Raw genomic sequence first — 23,773 nt, forward strand, 5'->3', positions numbered from 1 at the left:
ATTAAGCACATCTAACGACACAGCTTGTTCAGAATGTTCAATCCAATAAACACGACAGCGTTCAAATACGCTACTCTTGATGTCTCGCTGTCACAATCGTCAAGTGCCTAGGAATATCAATTCCTGGCTATTCGAGGTAGAGTTACTGGTCGTACCATGAGAAATCCAAACAGAAATACATTTCAATATCCTAAGCAAGTGCGTGTCATTAATGATTGGGGTCACCAACAAAGCTTTTATGCAGATAATTTTTGAATCCTGTTCATACGTGTAACACAAATGGTTCAAATGGCTCTGAGCACTATGCGACTTAACTTCTGAGGTCATCAGACGTCTAGATCTTAGAAATAATAAAACCTAACTAACCTAAGGACGTCACACACATCCATGCCCGAAGCAGGATTCGAACCTGCGACCGGAGCGGTCGCTCGGCTCCAGACTGTAGCGCCTAGAACCGCACGACCACTCCTGCCGGCAAGAAAATAGAAAAGACTGAGAACCTCCAGGAAAAAACATCACTACTCCTGATGTGCCCATCTAATCACCGCAACAGCATCACAGTAAGAAACTAATACAGTGCACTAAATCTAGACCGAGTGAGGTGGCGCAGTGGTTAGACACTGGACTCGCATTCGGGAGGACGACGGTTGAATCCCGCGTCCGGCCATCCTCATTCGGGTTTTCCGTGATTTCCCTAAATCGCTCCAGGCAAATGCCGGGATGGTTTCTTTCAAAGGGCACGGCCGACTTCCTTCCCCGTCCTTCCCTAATCCGATGAGACCGATGACCTCGCTGTCTGGTCTCCTTCCCCAAACCAACCAACCAACCCACTAAATCTAGTAGTACTTTACTTCCTTTTCGTTCCATTTGTGGACGTCGTATATGAGGGGCTGCAACGGATGGCCTAACCATACGCGAACTCGATGTGGGTTGCATGTGCACCGAGGCTCGCCTTGGTTTTCTTCGGTACTTCTCGGAAGAAGGCCGAATCTTCATTTAGTACTGCGTCGCGGCGTTTTTTGGTCGGCACCATTCGCTTCATGTCGGTAGAATCGTGCTGTTAACCCTATGCTATATGTTTATCGTGCAAAAAAAGGCAGTCTAGCGATCTACAACCACAACGTTTCGAAAATGAATGAGAATGACAGAGTAGAAGAATGAGAATTCTCGATATTTATTATGCAGTCTCGTAAACGGCAGGTGCTGTAAGTTTGTTATGAAACAACATTACGACATCATGCAAAAAGAATTTAAAGATTTAGCTGACAACGATGTGTACATTAAGGTTCACTTTGTACTGAACTTGCAGGCATGGAGCACTTGAAGAAATCTGTGGTATGAGTGGTAAATTTTCTGAAGTTGTATGCATTCCATTGTTACTTGCAACAGTTGTCGACCTAACTGAACGGAGAGTATGGAGGCTTCATAAATTACTGTAACTACGTTGGTTAAGTCAAGGGGCTATGTCTGGAACGATTTTTTGATTTAAAAGCAGTTAATGTCGCATGTATGAAGGAAAAAAAGATTGCAGGAACGAAAATTAGAAGATGGGGAATGGACTGCCGACCTCGCATTCAGAGTGGACTTAACTGCATACTGTCCACATTAAGACATGCATAAAGAGAGAAATGATGTTTTTCTAAATTGATGAGGATGTATTTAAAAAGACAATCGCTTTGTATAAGGAACAAATTCTGACAAAAATCACAATCCGCTTTCTTAAGCTCTCTGGCGTTAAATAAGCACAAGATTTGATCAATTCCTTGTGATCCTTGAAGAATTACAGGGACAGTTTTCTAAACACATTGATGTCAGTGCCAAGCCCACATCTGTTTTCTAGGCGCTTTCGAGACCATTTGCCATTTCAGTTGAAAACGTCTATGTACATCTGCAGTGTAAATCCTGTTCCAACAACAGATCCTTTTAAGTTAGCACTGTAAAGGAAATCCACATTGCTTTCATCAGGTGGAATTTCCCCGTCATTATAATCAGGCTGGAAATGTGCTAACATATTTCGATCTACATAAACGTGAGAAAGTCTTTTTTCGCTTATGAAACTAAATAATTTTCGAATACATGGCAAGCTCAGTATAAAAATCTGTGAAACTGTCTCCTAATGTCCGTAAGCGGATACTTTGTACCATAAAGGGCATAGAGGGCAGAAAACTGCAGGTAAAGACAAACACGATTCTAAAATAACTGAGGAGCTTGGATGTCAGTGCACTGAGGTGAAAAGGCTGCTCACAGAAGAAGTCGTGTTCCGCATCGAACCGACTGGAGATTGATGATCACCACTGAAAAAGGAAAAGAAGGGTGTTTGTTTCTAGACATAAAATACGTCTTAAGAGCTAAAAATAATGAAATGATACTGAAAATTGATTTTGTTTGTCATCTTTTTTGCTGACAAATATGAAACCAAGTCGTATGCAGTGCTTTTGCATGGCCACCTGCAAGCGACACGTTCACGGTTTCCCTGTTCCCACTCTTTCCCGTCCTCACACTCAAACAGCGTGGTGTGAGGCTGGGGGAATTGTGCAGCCAGGTGACAGAGCAATTGCATGGAAGCCAGAGAATGGATCGTAAGCTGAATTATTGGCTGTCCCTGAAAAACACTAACAACAGTGTGTCACAAAATGGTAGACAACATCAGAGTGTAGGATGCATTTCACCAGTTGGGAGCCACAGAGGGTAGAAAACTGCAGGGAAAGACAAATAGCACCATAAAATAACTGAGGAGGTTGGATGTAAGTCCACTGAGGTGAAGAGGTTACTCACAGAATATGTTGTTGTGTTCCGCATCGAACCAGTCTGGAGATTGATGGCCACCACCCAAAAAGGGAACGAAGAGTATTTGTCGCTAGACAAAATGAGTAACAGTTTACTTCCTTTGATACGCATGTTGCGCAGTGCTGACGCCAGTATGAATAAAGAAATTTGGGCTCTTATCGAGGCTTGACGACAGTGTATATTTCCGCATGCTATCCGTGAACAGTCACCACGCTATAGCTGGCGGGATGTAGAAGTTAATGGTCGACGCTAAGCAACTCATGTGTGAGGTAAATACATAAACCAACGCGCAGTAGGTAGACAATATTTTAGATTAAGCCTAAGTGTGGCTAGTATTAATCTGAACTGAAATACAGAAATAATTGTAGTCACTCACTTTTATTTAAATTTTCCGATAATGGATTATAGCTATATCATTGGGTGCATTTGTTTAAACTGAAAAGACACAGGCGATGTGCACATTCGGTTTTCCTGGGCAATCCGTAGCACTGGTTTTCAGTTGCCACAGCCTGCTTTCCTCAACAGTATTCACATTGGAAGCATTCTATACACTGAAATAAGCCTCATTATTTATTGCTTTTCTGTGAAATAAAAAAAAGACATATTTCGGTTACCGAAACATATGTTCTAAAGGTATACACGGCAAAAAGAGAATAAAGCTACATTGACATAACTAGCACTCATAAACAGTCAAAAAGTTTCAAAATGGCTCTGAGCACTATGGGACTTAACATCTGAAGTCATCAGTCCCGTGGAACTTAGAACTACTTAAACCTAACTAACCTAAGGACATCACACACATCCATGCCCGAGGCAGGATTCGAACCTGCGACCGTAGCGGTCGCGCGGTTCCAGACTGAAGAGCTTAGAACCGCTCGGCCACTCCGGCCGGCCGCCAAGAAGTTTATTGACAGTAATCTTCGAATATTTGCATTCTCATTACGCCTCAGTATTCCTGTATTTATTTATTTTTTAATTCGATGCATTGTGCAGGAACGAACTTATTTTACTGTCCACACTTTTTCCACATTACGTAGAAAACTGAAGGTCCTCTGTACGACCGGCCGCGGTGGCCGAGCGGTTCTAGGCGATTCAGTGTGGAACCGCACGACTCCTACGGTCGCAGGTTCGAATCCTACCTCGAGCATGAATGTGTGTGATGTCCTTAGGTTAGTTGGGTTTAAGTAGTTCTAAGTTCTAGGAGACTGATGACCTCAGATGTTAAGTCCCACAGTGCTCAGAGCAATTTGAACCATTTTTTTGTGTACGATATGCGGATCTATCCACTGGGACATCCTTAACTAAAATATTCTATTCTTCATGTTTTCCCCTTCCAGAAATAATCAACCCTTAAAACCTCTGCCCGAATAGTGTGATTCATCTCACTTTTGTACAGCCGTTACGACAGTCTGATATTCGGCTAAAGGCGTGTATCTGCTTTCACATATCCATACTGTGATAACATATCGCTCGTTACGTCTTCAAAATTCTGTATAATAACTACTGGAGATTGGCTGGCGGAGAATTCTTACGTTGAATCAGCTAGAGCTAGTGAAATTCTCTCCCGAACTCGCTCTGTATTGGGGTATTTTCGTTATAACATATTCTGTCCACATTTTTTTCGGGAGTTGGATTCTTCTCGTCGTGGCTGGAATCTTATGTAGCGTTTGCTTCCAGATTTGTATACCCGTCTAGCAATGTTACCGTCATACATATTGCCGTATTTCTTGAGTGAGTTACCACACAATGCTAGTGTCGACGATATCATGCGTTTAGTATGAACAGAACCATATTCGCTTTCGGACTCACCTGTGGTAAAAAACTCACTTCCTTTTCTGGTGGTCATGGAGCTCGAGAATCTCACACGCAGTAATTAATTGAGCCCGCTAAGGATTCATTATCCAGAAAAGTATCATACAAGGAGATCGAGGTAGAAGTGAAGTCTAATCTAGGTTATTTTAGTCACAATAAGACGGCACCTATAAAACAATAATACAGTACATTCCTTAAGTGATACCACAGTTAAAAAAACTATCACACACTTGTATTCTGAGTAGGTCTTGCGGTCGTTGTAACTATATACCACAGACATCGGCAACCTTCACATTAGCACCGAAAATGTGCCATCTAATTCAGTGCCATGCCATGTTTTTTGTTGGGATTACTTCATTTCCTATCAGCAGGCAACTATTTTCTATGCTCATTCCACGCTGCTTCGTCGGAAGTTTGTTGTAACATACTACATTCACAATTTTTCTCTTTGTTAGGAAGGAAAACGAACGAACCGATTCATCATTCCATACTAAATAGAATCTTAGTTTCCAAATGTCAAAAGTACCAAGGCAGCAATTTAATGTCCCACTATATCACTGACGAAGACAGGAAACACGGAAAAGTTTCTTACTTAAACCTGTTTCTTGTGCGACAAAAGCTTGCTCCTTTGGTGTTTTAAACAACTTTGTAGAGGCGGAGGATGGGGGGGGGCACGGTGAATGTCGAGTGTCACATGATGGGTTTTTGTGATGATACTTTCTTGTAACCATTGTTATGGTTGGATGTTAAATTGATCCGAAGTCAGGAAGAATCCTTGTGTAGATACTACATGCATGTATTGACTGGTAACATAGTCACCGCAATTGTTGAGAAATTTGTCTAGCCTCTGGCATAATATAACTATGTGGTTGACAGGCTGCAATGCCAAGGGGGATGGAGGTATGTGGGGGTGAGGGTGGGGGGAAGCGGTATTTCCGGCGTGCAGCCAGCCACACTTTTTAAATGCCCCGCACGCACCTGCAAAACGGGTAACACAATGGAGCACGAGAAATAACTACTGTTGGTTGGCAGCTGGCCACTATTACTCGACTCCCGGAAACGTCAATCACGAAGTCATTTTAATCGAAATATATAACAATTTACCGGTTTCTCTCTACGCTCTCTGTCGTCTCATCAGAGTGCCCTGTAGTTCATCACGTGGGATGACAACTCATCCGTCCTACCACTTCTTTACCTCTGGAAAGAGGTGCTGGCGAAGCCAGCACTTGGCGGCAAAAGCGGGCAGCGGGGCAGGTAATCCATCACCTTCCATTTGAATCGCTAAAGAAGTTGTCGAGTAAACGCAGCAGAATGCTTCAGGCCTTTATTTGCGGCAGAGCGACACCTGGCGACAGCACGCTTCGCCATTTGTTTTCGATGAGATTACATAGCTTCCTCAATTCGCTGCCCCTCTAGTGCTTGTCTTCGGTGGCGTTAATTATTGTGATTTATCAAATATGGTGCTGCAGGACGCCATAAAAGAAGGCTGGCCATTGACGCGATACTCTCCACATGAGAAGGATAGGCAGTATTCAACAGTTGCCTTAATCACAAGGTAGGTTCGTTCGAGATTAGTTTACACAGGTCAGCCAAAGCTGTGACCACTGTCCTCCGCTGTGTTCGATGCCGCCTGAAGGCGTTGCGAACACATGACGTGGCCACAAAAATACTTGCGCGGAACAGACACGGACGGAGGATCACCCTAATGAAGATATGGGTTCCAAATGGGGAAATCCAGGGCAGATTATTATTACGTAGAGCATGTGACGATTATCTCGAAAACGCTTGTCGAATGTTCACGTGCTACTGCTCTAAGGATCTCCGGGAACAGGTAGGACAGTGAAAATATCACTGGGCCGTAAGTGGTTGGACGTGCACGACTCTTCGCAGAACGTGGGCTTTGTAAAGTAGGATATAGGGTAATTTGTGACATCTCTGCGGAATCAACACAATGCTGGCGACTCACAAGTTTTCCGGATCACGTCGTTTATCGTACGTTGTTGAACATGGAGCTCCACAGCACACCACTCCTGCGTATCCACATGTTGATGCAACGACGTCGTCAGTTACGATTTCGGTGGGTACGAGACCATCGGGATTCGACCTCACATTTTTGCTACACTAGGTCGCTTGTCGTCTCTACAAACGCCGTCATCGAGGTGAACGGCGTCTCGAAACGTGGAGCGCGCCACGGACGCAGGCTGGGGGGGAGCGGTAGTATGCTGTGGTAGACGTTCTCCTGCATTTACATGGGACCTGTGGTAGTAACCCAAGATACGCTGACAGCTGCGAACCACCTGCATCCCTTCATGGTTGATGTCTTCCCTGTCGGCGATGTCACCTTTGAACAGTATAGCTGTCCGTGTCTCGCAGCCAGGAACGTGCAACAGTGAATTGAGGAACACTATAAAAAACTAATGTTGATGTCCCGCCGACCAAATTCGCCTGATGTAAATCCTATGGAAACTATCTGTGTCACTATCGGGAGGCATCACCGCGAGCGGAAATCAGCAGCACGCTATTTACGCGAATTATCTGGAGTGTGCATATGCATTTCATGTCACACACCTCCACAAACTACCAAGAAACTCTCGAATTCCTGATACGCAGAATCAGCAATATATTTCGTTACAAAGACGGACAAACAAGCTATTAACAGGTCGTCACAATGTTTTGGCTCTTCAGTGTATGTAGTATCTGCAAATAAACATTTTTTGATAATATTATTATTTTTTGTTAGATGCGATTGGAATCTACCATGTTTCTATCTTCGACGTTGCCAAACAGTTCTCATTTTTCTTCCCCATGGATCCTTTTTCTTTCTTCAGTTCACTCTGTTCCAGGGCCGATGGTAAATTCCCATTTGCTAAGGTTTTCCTGTATCAGATTCTGCTGAAAATGTCTGATGGACTTGTACGAGGCATGTAACGGTACGCCTACGGTGGTAGCTAGAACTTTTTCGAAGGAAGCACTTCAGAATTCACAGCTTCCAGAAATCGGTGTCCAAATATGAAATGCCGGTAATTTTTGAGAGGTGCATATGGGGCCTGAAGATGGTATACTGAATTACTGAAACTGGTAGTGAAAATAAAACAAAATAACTTCCCAATTTGCACTGCTGTTTGGCGAATTTCTTTGTAAAATAAATGTTATGAATAATGTTACGAGCCAAGCCGAGGTCGCTTTGTCAGCAGGAGGTGAAGCGAAGAGTTGCAGTGACTGATCCTCTAGATAGCTGGGGCGCCAAAGAAACATGTCAGTTAACAATCACTTATCGGCGATAGTCTTACAACCACTCTGTCCTCTTCCCGGTGCTACCTAGTAGCGACACTGCCGAGTCTGCATCGCTAGACAGGGTCAAGTGATACGTCAGTGCCCGGCGGGAAACTTGCTAAGCACAGGCCCTGCATTGCCTGTGGTCAATGCTGTGGCATGGTCGCAGAAGGATGCGGTGGTCGTGCATACCCGCAGCCTGGCGTGGCTGTGGACTTCCATCAAAGTCTCAGAGCTCCGAATGAGTAAAGCTGCAGTTAATTTCAGCCCCATAAATATGGATGCCCCCGTTGTCGTTTTTCGAGATGGCGCGTAGGCAGACAACGCTGTAGCAACATAGCAACACGAAGGACAGCGAGAGTGGCGGTCCCAGCATACAGCAGATACAGCGGTAAATACACTCCTGGAAATTGAAATAAGAACACCGTGAATTCATTGTCCCAGGAAGGGGAAACTTTATTGATACATTCCTGGGGTCAGATACATCACATGATCACACTGACAGAACCACAGGCACATAGACACAGGCTACAGAGCATGCACAATGTCGGCACTAGTACAGTGTATATCCACCTTTCGCAGCAATGCAGGCTGCTATTCTCCCATGGAGACGATCGTAGAGATGCTGGATGTAGTCCTGTGTAACAGCTTGCTATGCCATTTCCACCTGGCACCTCAGTTGGACCAGCGTTCGTGCTGGACGTGCAGACCGCGTGAGACGACGCTTCATCCAGTCCCAAACATGCTCAATGGGGGACAGATCCGGAGATCTTGCTGGCCAGGGTAGTTGACTTACACTTTCTAGAGCACGTTGGGTGGCACGGGATACATGCGGACGTGCATTGTCCTGTTGGAACAGCAAGTTCCCTTGCCGGTCTAGGAATGGTAGAACGATGGGTTCGATGACGGTTTGGATGTACCGTGCACTATTCAGTGTCCCCTCGACGATCACCAGTGGTGTACGGCCAGTGTAGGAGATCGCTCCCCACACCATGATGCCCGGTGTTGGCCCTGTGTGCCTCGGTCGTATGCAGTCCTGATTGTGGCGCTCACCTGCACGGCGCCAAACACGCATACGACCATCATTGGCACCAAGGCAGAAGCGACTCTCATCGCTGAAGACGACACGTCTCCATTCGTCCCTCCATTCACGCCTGTCGCGACACCACTGGAGGCGGGCTGCACGATGTTGGGGCGTGAGGGGAAGACGGCCTAACGGTGTGCGGGACCGTAGCCCAGCTTCATGGAGACGGTTGCGAATGGTCCTCGCCGATACCCCAGGAGCAACAGTGTCCCTAATTTGCTGGGAAGTGGCGGTGCGGTCCCCTACGGCACTGCGTAGGATCCTACGGTCTTGGCGTGCATCCGTGCGTCGCTGCGGTCCGGTCCCAGGTCGACGGGCACGTGCACCTTCCGCCGACCACTGGCGACAACATCGATGTACTGTGGAGACCTCACGCCCCACGTGTTGAGCAATTCAGCGGTACGTCGACCCGGCCTCCCGCATGCCCACTATACGCCCTCGCTCAAAGTCCGTCAACTGCACATACGGTTCACGTCCACGCTGTCGCGGCATGCTACCAGTGTTAAAGACTGCGATGGAGCTACGTATGCCACGGCAAACTGGCTGACACTGACGGCGGCGATGCACAAATGCTGCGCAGCTAGCGCCATTCGACGGCCAACACCGCGGTTCCTGGTGTGTCCGCTGTGCCGTGCGTGTGATCATTGCTTGTACAGCCCTCTCGCAGTGTCCGGAGCAAGTATGGTGGGTCTGACACACCGGTGTCAATGTGTTCTTTTTTCCATTTCCAGGAGTGTATACTGTCCCGGTAGTGGCGACACGTCGCCAGACGGGTAGACTGGCCGCCATCCTGCCAGTCGCCGTTGTAACCGGCAGGATCGTGGTTCGTAGATCCGGTCCAAAGCCAGAGGGCTATCTATTTGCATCAGTGGACTACAATTTGGTGGCAACTCATAGACACTTGTTCAATTTACCAAAGCGTTCTGGAGCTTAATAGAGATGGTGTTACATCGGTATCCTTGACGCAGATGGAATGAGAATGAGCATGAGGAGGGCGGAGTTTTCATAGGAGACGATGACGCGATCCCCCACACAATGGAGACCGAAAGTTCTCTCGTTTTCTGAGCCTTTCAAAGCCCTGTGGTTTCAGAGCGTTCCTTTGTATTTTATGTCCTGAAACGCTTTCTTAAGATATCTCTAAGTGAAACAACGACATTCATTCTCGTTACTGTAGCACGGTCTGTCAGTTCCGCACTGTTGTCAAAGTGCTGCATCAGTTGTTCTTCGCACCCCTCTCGCAAAGTCTGTCGAAACGGGTTCCTAGCTTGATTGAACTTCTGGCCTCCTATGCTGATAATCGGTTAAGACACCTCTGCATAGCTGGCAAACACTCCCCACTTTTCAACATCTACGTGAGTTTTTTCTTAAAAAATCATTCCGATACTTATCTAACATTCTACTGTGCAACAGTAATGAGAATAGAAGCACATATGTAAAACGTTGCTGAGCGACTAGACGAAATCACAAGTAAGTGATTTATTCTGCGCTAATATATAATAGAAGTGTATTAGAAAGACAATTAGCGACGCTATGCAGTTATCCGGAAGCACTAAAGGAGATAAAAGTACCCGGCCATGCTGTGCAGCGACAGCAGGGCAACAATGGACCAACCCGGCCAAGCTTTTATTACTTCTAATGTTGAATTTGAGTTGGATTGAAATATCTAAAGAATAGATAGGGAAAACACGGTCCAGGCATTTGATATTTGCTTGAAGAATATATGTGACAGGCGTTAGAGCAGCAATCTTCGTTCTTATTCGTTGGTTGAAGTTGGGTGTGTGAAAATAGGGAACTGTGATCATTGGTCTGAAGAATAATTTACACTGCAATATTTTATTTATTTGGAAATACACACATGAAAAAAGTTTTGCATCTGCTTGGTTTCGAGAGTTCAGGAACCTATACTGAAAACTGGAATACATATCATCATAAACATCATTCCCGCCCTTTTTATTGCTCATGAAAACCACGCGTTGCTTGTTGTTTCACCATACAGCGAGACCTTCAGAGGTGATGGTCCAGATTGCTGTACACCCCGGTACCTCTAATACCCAGTAGCACGTCCTCTTGCATTGATGCATGCCTGTATTTGTCGTAGCATACTATCTACAAGTTCATCAAGGCGCTATCGATCCATATTGTTCCACTCCTCAACGGCGATTCAGCGTAGATCCCTTAGAATGATTGGTGGGTCACGTCGTCCATAAACAGCCCTTCCAGTCTCTCCCAGGCATCTTCGATAGTGTTCATGTCTGGAGATCATGCTGGCCACTGTAGTCGAGCGATTTCGCCACTCTGAAGGAAGGCATTCACAAGATGTGCACGATGGGGGCACGGATTATCGTCCATGAAGACGAATGCTTCGCCAATATGCTGCCGATATGGTTGCACTATCGGTCGGACGATGGCATTCACGTATCGTACAGTCGTTACAGCCCCTTCCATGGCCACCAGCGATGTACGTCGGCCCCGCTTAATGCCAGCCCCAAACAGCAGGGAACCTCCACCATGCTGCACTCGCTGGGCTGTGTCTAAGGCGTCGGCCTGACCGGGTTGCCTCCAAACACGTCTCCGACTGTTGTCTGATTGAAGGCATATGCGACACTAATAGGCCAGTCCTGAGAGGTCCATTCGGTATGCTGTTGGCCCCATCTGTATCGCACTGCATGGTGTCGTGGTTAAAAAGATGGACCTCGCCATGACGTCGGAAGTGAAGTTGTGCATCATGCAGCCTGTTGCGTACAGTTTGAGTCGAAACGCGACTTCCTGTGGCTGCACGAAAAGCATTATTCAACATGGTGGCGTTGCTATCAGTGTTCCTCCGAGCCATAATCAATAGGTAGCTCTTATCCACTGCAGTAGTAGACCTTGGGCGGCCTGAGCGAGGCATGTCATCGACAGTTCCTGCCTCACTGTATCTTCTCCATGTCCGAACAACATCGCTTTGGTTCACTCCGAGACGCCTGGACACTTCCCTTGTTAAGTAAGAGCCCTTCCTGGCACAAAGTAACAATGCCGACGCGTTCGAACTACGGTATTGATCGTCTAGACATTGTTGAACTTACGGACAACACCAGACGTGTACCCCCTTCCTGGTGGAGTGACTGGAACTGATCATCTGTCGGATTCTTTCCGTCTAATAGACGCTGCTCATGCATGATTGTTTATATCTTTGGGCGGGTTTAGCGATATCTCTGAAAGGTCAAAGGGACTGTGTCTGTGATACAATATCCACAGTCAACATCTATCTTCAGCAGTTCTGGGAACCGGTGTGATGAAAAACTTTCTTTGGTGTGCGTATTTACTTAATTGAAAATTAGAGTTATTACTTGGACTTCAGATATATTCTGAGAGAACCGAAAATTCAGATTTCGCATAGGGAAGAAGATGAAATTAAAAACGCTTTCAGGTCAATATATAGCTCCAAATATTAATATTTCAGTAAACCGTTGCTCTTATACTGAGGATTTAATGTTAGGACCCTATTGCGAATGTTTTCGCCTGAACAAAATACTTTAATAATTTCAGAAGCATTCACAATCGGGAGTGCGTAAGAAGACAGTTTTACAAACATTCTTAGTCACTTTCTGATAGAAGAAACGCCACAGCATTTTCTAAATCCTGTTTGAACTGCTTTATTCAGGGTCTGGTTTAGAGTTTTACTATGCACGTCACAATTTTGTAAGGGAATCATCTTGTTGGGAACCTGTTGATATGCTCATAAAATTTCAATTTCCTTTTTCGGCCGCGAGACGGATATTTTTCGGTAGTTTCTTGTTATTATTTCCATTTTCGAATATTGCGTTATTCTTGAAGGATATTTTCCAGGCCACCTTTTTGTGGAGTACGGCTCACAGTTACAACTTATTTTACTCTGTCTCATTATGTTTTACCAGTTTTAAAGAAGTATTAACCCAGATTGTTAATAGTTAACGGAGCTGGATAAAATACATATACTTACGTGTCACCGACATTCACGTAGACGTATCGCTGTTTCAGCTTCTTGATGATGGAACAGAGTTAGCCAATGCGTTCACTCCACAACTTTTTATACACTTGTTCTGTAGCTTAAAAGGTAAAAGAATAATGTCGTTGATACTGAAAACAGTTAGTCAGTAACGTAATATAAACTACGTGGTTTCAGCACTACAGCTTTTCAGTTCAAAAAACGTTTCTATTACGATGTGCTAGACACATCTATTGCCACGGTATTTATGTGCGCAGAACTGTGTTTCATTATAGGTTCATTGCACAAAAATTTAATTATTGTAAACTGCCAATAATTTCTAACAATATTTGTTCTACTATCGCCGGCCGCGGTGGTCTAGCGATTCAGGCGCTCAGTCCCGAACCGCGCGACTACTACGGTAACCGGTTCGAATCCTGCCTCGGGCATGGATGTGTGTGATGTCCTTAGGTTAGTTAGGTTTAACTAGTTCTAAGTTCTAGGGGACTAATGACCTCAGCAGTTGAGTCCCATAGTGCTCAGAGGCATTTGAACCATTTTTGTCGTCAATAACGATATTATCTAGTAGCAGGTGGGCCCACATTTATTTGCCTTAAAATCTTAAAACTATTTCATGATTCGCCGTTATTCTCCTTGTAATTACAAACGGCACGTGACTCTGGGTCGCAAAAGCTTTCGCTAGCGTTGTACTTTTAATTTACGATGTTATAAACTAAAAGTAGTATGAATATCGAAAATATTCTCGAGCAAGTGTACATTACCTGCCTGACATGCACGAGATACCACCCCTTTAGCCCAAAAAGTTTCGAGACTGGATTAATAGAAAAACAGAGTCGAGTTAATATTGCGGTTCTAACGCTTAACATACTCTACACTTTTGGAACGGACGATGTGTTTTGATAGAAGTCGGTAAAGCGAAAACGAAAGGTGGTCCCGCTATGACTTCAGTCTTGATTTTGTCGGGTTTGTGAGGTACCACAGATAGCACCGTAAGGAGGAATTATTAAGGCGAGACCTGCAGCTTCATTGTATGACCTGCAATAAAATGAGTCATTTGACCGCCCTCTATCTTGGCTACAAGACAGATGCATAGTTGTTCAACCATCGTCCGCCTAGCGGCATGATGTGGTGATGATCACTCGTCTTTCACGTCACGTTTCGTTGCCAGTCTGGGACCAGTATACAACAACAAACCACTTTCCAACATACGACCACTATTAACATTTCAGCGCTGTGCATTGTAAGTGCCAGACCAATGCTCTACTAGAAGAAAATAGTATGTCACTGGACTCCAATTCGGAGGACAATGGTTCAAATCCTGCCCGAGTATCCAGTGTTAGAGTTTTCGTGATTCCCCAAGTAGCTAAAGGCGAAACGCGGGATAACATCGGTCGAAAGGGCATGGCTGATGCCCGTCGCCAAACTTCCCCTGGGCCTCTTTATTGACGGGACATTAAAATTTGACGTTTCTTCATTCATCGGAGAGAGCGAATTCTCTGAGGGTCATCGAGATCATAATACAGACGATTAATCATCTTACAAGACAGTAGGTCGCCATTCTTCTATGATCCTAAGCCGATGTTCTTACGGAAATCGTGTCCGACGTAGGTCTGCAGTGGCATTTGTACCTGATGCTGCTGTATTTGGTACAAAGTGCAGCGACAGCAATAATGTAAAATCCTTTTTCCTTATTCCGTATTATAAATTGCTGTCAGCAGTATGGCCGTGCGTTCTTATCTGTCACGGCCGCTTCCAATACTTAATACCGTCTGCTCACCACTGACTGGTGAAATGCACATCTATTGTTTTCAGTTGTTGTTTTAAGCTTACACCGCTTATACGGCACGATAAAAGTCTCGACATTTTTTGTTCCGAGGGTGTGCGTAAGAATCTCTACAGTGTATATTCACTCAGTTAATTACACTGTAGTAAGTAGGTACCTACAATAAAGCATTAGTATATTTGGTGACTAATGATTAAGGGTTTCCCATAGTTCCGTTTTTTATTTTGTAGGAGATTCTGCTTCTTTCGTTTATCCCTACAGTACATCTGAATGCCTAAAACAGTTTCTGTATAATAACGTGGGAAAATTCAGTCTTGTCGTTAACCTGTTAAACAGACCATAGAAGTATTCACATTACACTGGATCACTGGCATTTCGCCTACTGTTTATCGTAATATTCATGTCTATATCTCCAACATACGAATTTTTTCGTACGTTTTGTCTCTGAGAATCGTCTTCTCTGTGAACAAGCTTCGTTGTGGTCCAAGCATCGAGACTACTTTCAAAATCAAAAAGTGTCTGCTCTTGGTGAACTTTGCACATTGTATGTCACCTTCGAACAGCAGACTTCACTACTGTGAAAAACTACGCAGGAGTATCCACGTAGCCAGCAGAAGTGGCCGAGCGGTTCTAGGCGCTACAGTCTGGAACCGCGCGACCACTACGGTCGCAGGTTCGAATCCTGCCTCGGACATGGATGTGTGTGTGATGTCCTTAGGTTAGTTAGTTTAAGTAGTTCTAAGTTCTAGGGGACTGATGACCATAGATGTTAAGTCCCATAGTGCTCAGAGCCATTTGAACCATTTTTTTGGAAGTCGTAGGAAACTCTTAGCAATGCCAGTTGTGTTGACAGTTGGAGCGGCGCGGTATATTGCCCGACGAATTTGAAGCAGTTCTAAAGAAAATGCCGTAAAGCGTTTCCTTTGGCTCAGAAATCGAGGTGAAAGCACGAGGGCTTAAGTCAGGGGAGTGCAGTAGGTGGTATAGCACTTAGCAGCCCCATCAGTCAAAGAAATCAGTAACAGCTTGTACTGTGCGTCCTTGAGCATTGTCCTGCAAAATGCTGGTCAGGTCCCGCAGAAAGTGTCAGCACTTCTGTCTCTGTGCTGTTCATTTTTGGAACACAGCTTACGACCAGCTTAGAGACAGAAGTGATGACACTTTCTACAGGACCTGACCAGCATTTTGCAGGACAATGCTCAAGCACGTACAGTGCCGGCTGTTACTGATTTGTTTGACTGATGGGGCTGCTAAGTGCTATACCACCTACTGCACTCCCCTGACTTAAGCCCTACTGAGTTCAACTCGATTTCTAAACTGAAGGAAACACTTCACGGCATTCGCTTCAGAACTGCTACAAATTCGTCGGGCAACAGACCGCGCCGCTCGAACTGTCAACACAACTGGCACTGCTAAGAGTATCCTACGACTTCCACATCGCTGGCGACGGGTTACAAACAATGCTGGTGACTACTTTGAAGATCAGTAAAACTTTTAAGCACGTATCTATCTTGTACGAGCTATAAATAAATAGTTGCTACTATTAAAGTTCCTACCCTCTTACATCAGTCTTTCCTGGCTGTAAGGCATCACTATCGCAAGAAACTTTCATCAGTGCAGAAACCGGCGACGTCTGGCTGTCAGCACCATGTAAACGGAAAATAATTTTGACCAGGCGTGTTTATGCTTGCCTTCTTGAAAGCCGACAGCAACTTTTTGTCGTAATAAATAATACAATAATTTACAGTGACTTGCCCGTGTTTTTCTGCTTTTTATAAGAATTAATCTTTATTTAAAAGTTAATGTCAACAGTATGTACCGTAGCGTCATTTACGAGCATTTCACAAGATGTGATTGGCGATTATTTATCAAAAAGGACAACAACATAATAGAGAAACGTAATAATGTTCAAAGAAGTGGGATTTTCTGAAGTTTGCGGATGAAGTTTGAATAGACTGCTGTTTTGACTGTTGTAGAAAACTGATGCGGAAGTTATGTAAACAAAAGATTGTTTAGGAGGTGATGGGTGATTAGAGAAGGATTCCTATGCAAACTTTCGAAACCACATACTGGCCCAGATAGTTCCGGAAGAATGAAAGTAGTTGTTGTTGTTGGTTGTCGGTGTTGTTTTCTTCAGTCTCAAGCTTTGTTTCACGCAGCTTTCCATGCTACGATCCTATGCAAGCCCCTTCATCTCCAAATAACTACTGCAAACTACAGCCTTTAACTGGTGATCCCTTGGTGTCTCCAAATGTGTCCTGTCAACTGACCCCTTCTTTTATTCAGCTTGCACCACAAATTTCCTTTCTCCCTAACTCTGTTCAGTGCCTCCTCATTAGTTACGTGACCTGCCCATTTAATCCCCAGCATTCTTCTATTCTAAACTGTTTATCGTCCATGTTAATTCCTTCTCCAAGTTTTTCTTTGCTTTTCTTTATTGGTTATTCAATATACAAATTAAACAATATCGGGGAGCTATAACCTTGTCTCACTCCCTTCTCAACCACTGCTGCCCTTTTATTCCCCTCGACTCTCATAGCTGCCATCTGGTTTCTGCACAAGTTGTAAATGGTCTTTCGCTCCCTGTATTTTACTCCTGTTACCTTCAGAACTTCAAGGAGAGTACTTTAGTCAACAACGTCAAAAGCTTCCTCCAAAGCTACAAATGCTATAAATATAGGTTTGCCTTTCCTTAACCTGTCTTTTAGATGGTTCGTAGCGTCAGTATCTCTTCATTTCCCGGAACCCAAACTGATCTCCTTGGAATTTTGCTGTACTAGATTTTCCATTCTTCTGTAAATAATGCGTGTTAGTATTTTGCAATCAGAACTTATTAAACTGACAGTTCGGTAATATTCACACTTGTAAGCACCTACAGAATTAATTTGATAACTGGATAGAAACACAGCCAACGGCCTTTCCGTGGAGGCAACATCGGTGGCCTTCAGATCACCGAAGTGCTGTCGGGGCTGGCTAGCACATGGATGGGTGACCGACCGGTCTGACGAGCGCTATTGGCAAGGGGGTGCACTCAGCCCTTGTGAGACAAATTGAGGAGTACTTGACGGGGAAGTAGTAGCTCCGGTCACGAAAACTGAGAACGATCGGGAGAGCGGTGTGCTGACCTCTCACCTCTCTGTATCCGCATCCAGTGACGCCTATAGCCTTACGATGACACGGCGGTCAGTCAGTGTCGTAAGGGTTTTCCGAAACCTGTCCGGAGGGAGTTTTAGAGCTTAGGTAGAAACAGAAGTTTGGGAATGATGGATGAACTAGAGAGAAATTCAGACGAAATCTATTGAGACACGACGTGACAAGGGCGGAACTGGAAGAATGAAAGATGTTATGACGAATTTCTTTATTAGGTAGACAAAAAGGAACACATAAAAATGTCTGGCTTATCAGAAAAATGGTTCAAATGGCTCTAAGCACTATGGGACTTAACTTTTGTGGTCATCAGTCCCCTAGAACTTAGTACTACTTAAACCTAACTAACCTAAGGACATCACACACATCCGTGCCCGAGGCAGGATTCGAACCTGCGACAGTAGCGGTCGCGCGGTTCCAGACTGTAGCGCCTACAACCTCTCGGCCACCCCGGCCGGCATTGGTTTATCACCGTCTGTCTTTCCCAGATAGCCTCAACGCGAGACATCATCATAAATGACAGGTCATTAATGTTCCGATCGGCACACAATGGGAGAGTGTGCATACACCTGGTTTAATTTCGTCGGCCGCATACACATAAGAATCGTTTACCACTGGCATTCAGGACTCTGCCGTTTGAGAACAGCCTCATAAAGCACGGAAACCATAGCCAGGTAGTATATACCCGTGTTACACAGTGCCACTGCGGCCGCGCCCGTCTGATGCACCAGCGCAGGGCGACAATGAGTTCCAAATCAAACATCGAGCGTGTTAAACAGGTCGCGGCAATCAGCGAAATTGCGAGCCGAAATCCAATAACGCGCGAGCGTAAACAAAACAGCGCTCCCGCGCCAGTGCGGCGGGCATTTGGCGCTGATTGTGGCGGTCTGCCAGAGCCGGCCGCGCCCGTGTTTGCCGTGTCACGCGGCAAGTGTTCCAGCCAGTCACAAAACTCAGTTTTGTGCCGCCAGCCAGATTTACAGAATTCATTGTCTGCTCTCAACGGTTAGGTGGAATAACTAGTCGAACCATTAACGCTGGAATGCACCATCTGTGCGAGCCCTTGACAATTAGGCTGGAAGTAGTATTACAGCTAGGACGCTGGGTCAGGTTTTGTATCTATATCGATGAGTCCTAGGTCAAAGCGTGTTAAGTGACGGAAGGTACATAGTAGTGGTACATTCCACAACAGTGTCATGCTTGGCTAGCAAATTTGTCGGTACCTGAAAGCCGTCTTCCATAGTAAATGTCACTGCACGAGTTGTAAGCCACTAAAACGCTGCAAAAAATCTTTGCGCTTTTCTCGTCTCGAGGGAAATACCATCTTTGACTCTACAGCAAAAGCACATTTGCACGGTATACTTTAAAGGAAAAACCCTGCCAATTAGTCAAGTAACTAGGCGGATATAGTTCGCCCGGCCTTGCGGATGGACACAAAGGAACTCTTCCGCTGATAAGGGGCCCGCTTGTATGCTACTTTGCCGCGTCGCCGCACTGCACTCTGATATGGTTTTATTTACTAACAAGGGAACCTCCCCATCCCACCCCCGTCAGATTTAGTTATAAGTTGGCACAGTGGATAGGCCTTGAAAAACTGAACACAGATCAATCGAGAAAACAGGAAGAAGTTGTGTGGAACTATGAAAAAAATAAGCAAAATGTACAAACTGAGTAGTCAATGCGCAAGATATGGAACATCAAGCATAATATGAGGTCAAGAGCGCCATGGTCCCGTGGTTAGCGTGAACAGCTGCGAAAGAGAGGTCCTTGGTTCAAGTCTTTCCTCAAGTGAAAAGTTTAATTTTTTATAAAATCAACTTCGCTCTCCAAAATTCCAGGACATGTTCAGATTTGCTTGGACATATGCAGGATTTGACGGTGTACACACGAAAAAATTTGAAAACGTTAAAAACATATGTTTTGACAGAGTACAGGGAAAACCGTGTGACTCCTGAGCTCAGATTATGCTTGATGTTGCCTATCTTGCGCATGGACTACTCAGTTTGTATGTTTTGCTTATTTTTTTCATAGCTCCACAAAACTTCTAACTATTTTCACGATTGATATGTGTTCAGTTTTTCAAGGCCTATCCACTGTGCCAACTTATAACTAAATCTGAGGGGGGTGCGATGGGGAGGTTCCCTTGTAAGTTCAAATGCTTCTTTGCCGAGACGGTCTCTTCTAAGCCACAATATTCAGGAATGTGTGATGAGAGCGTTCCTTGTTAGTGTGCCTTGACATAGTACAGGGTGTTTACTATTAAACTTTCGCTACTTGAGAGAGCCAAAATGAGAAAACATTTGTAAGGACATTCGGAAGAGAAATAACGAATAACCCACTGAAAGAAACATTTTAATTTCCGCGTGAGAGGTTTCAAATGTACTTATCTTGGTGGTTACACAGATTTGAACGATAGGACAATGACCCGTTATTCTCCAAATGTTTTACGGAGTAACCATGTGACCTCATGAGCAATGTGAGGCTGAATTTCATCATGCATAAAAACTATTGAATTCTAAACATCTGTATCCCGTAGAGCAGGGATCCCTTGTTGGCGAAGCAGATCACAATAAAATGTGCCGTTCACGCTGAGTGCCCTTGATCGTTGGGTCCCGAGTTCCTCGAAGAATAATGAGCCAGTAATGAAATGCGGCAAGAAGCCACACCTCACAGTGACGCGTTCGCTATGCAGAGGAACTTCCTGAATGTTGATTGGCAGTAACGATCCCAAAATGTCACAACTGTGACTGATCACTGCCCCAGTGAGTATAAAGTGTTCATCATCACTCTAAGATGTGTTCAAAGGCCACACGGCCTCAACTTCGACCTTTGCAAGAAACGTAAGAGAAGAATCTTCTCCAATGTCTGCGTCACGTGGTGAAAGTTGGTGAGAAATGTAAAGTTTGCGTGGATACTATTTCATAATTGCTCGCATCACTTTTCTAACCGTGGACCGTGGAATGTTTAGCTGTCGTGACAGCTCGTTCACCTCTTGAATGTCACATATTGCATCCAGAATTTCAGCCACGGCAACAGTAAATTCTTCAGTAATTAGTTGCACCATTGACATTCGACCTGTCCCAGTAACAAACTAAATTACATGACGATCGTTCGAAACTGTCTAAACCATCAAGATCAACAGATTTGAACCCCCTCATGTGGAAATTAAGACGTGTTTCTTTCCGTTATCTCTCTTCCGAATGTCCTTATGAATGTTTCCACAAATATTCATTGTCCTACGATCATTAGTTTTTCATCGAGGCCCTCTCAAGAAGCGAAAGTTTAATTATAACCACCCTGTGTTCAGTGGAGTTTTCAGCTTTGCAGATGAGTTACCTAGTGACCAATGTCAGACCTTGTACGGGGTCCTCACTCACTTACCCAATGATAAACACATTTTTTTTTTATTTTTATTTTTTTTTTGCAGTGAACACATAGTGTGCCGTGGGGTGATCACTCTGTTTTTAAAATAATTGAAAAGCCACGATAGCTTCAGTTGTTAATTAGATGACAAGTTTCAGTACTCTGAAGATGCCATCATCAGATCTGAAACGTGGATTAACTTTTATAAAACCATATGGACATCGTGGCATATGAGGCAGACCATCCGATAAAATCATTGTCACAACCACAACGGCTGCTGCACGTGATGTGGATGCTTTCGCGTATGATGAATGTTCTGCCCTTTTTGGGTCAGAAGCAACATATGTCGAGCAAGATATGCCCTTACCAACATCCTTCTGAACTAAAGCAGTAGAATATTTTCATTCCTGAGGCAGTTGATACGGGACAGCGCATGGCCTTCTGTTTGAATCCATCTCCCACTGGTTTTTCGTGAAAGAATTGTTTTAGATAACGGCGTTCGTAATATCGAACCATTTGCTCATCAGCTCTCAAGAAAAAACTTGAAATTTCTAAAGTTCTTATTCAGCAAGCCAACATGGGAGGAATTTTGAAAACTCTATTCCGTTCGTCAGCTGGGATTGTGTTCAGATGTATGTTATCACTGAAGTGAAAGTGGCACTTGATTTCCAGATATCTGCTGCGCCTCGTACACTGTCATGCGCGCCTTATACGACATCCCACCTTCACTTCAATATAACTGGGATGTAATGGTGTCTCAGTGGTATCCAGCGAAGAGCAGTAAACTTAAGAACTTCTTCACGCATTCATTGGATAAGTCAAAACTGTGACTATTGTTCCGTGTAGCATACCCGACAGTTTCACTGGCAATCAAGTTCAGTACTTGTGTATCAAAAAATTCTTCAAATAAGTCAACAGCAGACCTTCCTTTTAGTGCTGCTACCAAACTGCAGCTGCTCGGTTCATTTTCTGCTAGACTGAGTTTGATTTTACTTCAAGTTAATCTTGCATTGTCCAATTAGATGTGATTATCTCTCATTTTCCTTTTGTGACGGTCTGCATTTTACTCGTCTTCCCTTTCTTTATTAGTATGAACTTCCAACGTACCTGGCACATCACCTGGAAGAATATCCACTAATATATCTTCCCCAAGTCATCACAGTCGGACATGTCATCTACGCGATATGAAGGGAGCCTGACAATGTCAGTGACCTCAGTCACTCCACCCTTATCATAGAAGAAGCCAAGAAATTGAGATAATTTTTTCCAATTTCTTCAATTTATCTTATAGAAAGCGATTTCTAGCGACTAATTATTATATTTCGCGTGGTCCTTGGAGGACAGTTGCAACTTTTTCAACTAATTTTCTTGCTTCGGCATTGAATAATAACAGACATTTGTTTCAGAGTTCTCTTTAATTATTTCATCTTAAAGATATTTATAAAATTTATGGTTTTTGTGCTCGTTTCCCATGTGCTCACCTATCCATAGTCTGACTTCGTACTTGATGTGAGCACAGTTTACTGAATAACTTCTGCCTTCATCTTAACTGCTATCAGGATAAACTGCCATTAGCAGATACAATTCTTCTTTTTTTGTACGCATGTTGCAGCCAGTGTAAGGAAGCCTTGGGGGTAGTCAGCATTTCGAGATACGTGCTGCGATTCTTAAGATAACGAGATTAGTTAATTTGAGATTCATGCTCTCTTTTATCATGTGTTACGCAGTACAAGGTGCGTTTTCCACATCTATATATAAATCTACATGCGCACTCTTCAATTCACACTTAAAGGTCTAGCACAGGATTCACCGAACCACCTTCAGAATATATCTGTACCGTTACACTCTCGAACAGCGCGTGGGAAAAATGAACACATACATCTTTCTAAAAGAGTTCTGATTTTCCTTATTTCGTTTAGATCAGTGATCCCCAAACTATTTTGGACAAGTGACCCCTTTTCCAAAATGAACTGTTACCTCTGACCCCCATGGCCAAATTACCTACTTTTAAGATCAACCGCCTTATTCATAATGGTCCGCTAACTTAAAACAGCTGCTACAGACTGTTATTTTTCATTCTGACTTAGGTCAATAGAAGAAGACAGAATGAGAATTAGCAATGCTTTAAGTTAGCAGACTATTATGAATAAGGGGCTTATCTTTAGATTTTTCCTATTGATACAAAATACCTAGGTACCAACGAATTTCAAAACGCAAATGAACTTTCAACCTAAGTGCAAGCTCGTTAAATAGCAAAATACCACGAACATGTTTGGACTTGATCACGAATTCGTTCGTGTTAAATCGCGTAAGCGTCAAATAGAGAGCAAGTCAAAACGCCCCTGAAAGACGTACGCTCGAACTCATTATCTTTCACAAACTTGTTCACACAGACTTGCCGAGTTTTTCATCTTGTACGCACTTGAGACTCTACATTACTACAACAATGCTATTTCCTACAAAAATATTAATTATTCTTAGTACACGTAACACAACAGAAACAATACAGTACCTACCTATCTTGAAAGTTTTAAATAAGAACTTGTGTTAATTTAAT

Source organism: Schistocerca americana, chromosome 4 (assembly GCF_021461395.2).
Source record: "Schistocerca americana isolate TAMUIC-IGC-003095 chromosome 4, iqSchAmer2.1, whole genome shotgun sequence".
Lineage (NCBI taxonomy): Eukaryota > Metazoa > Arthropoda > Insecta > Orthoptera > Acrididae > Schistocerca > Schistocerca americana.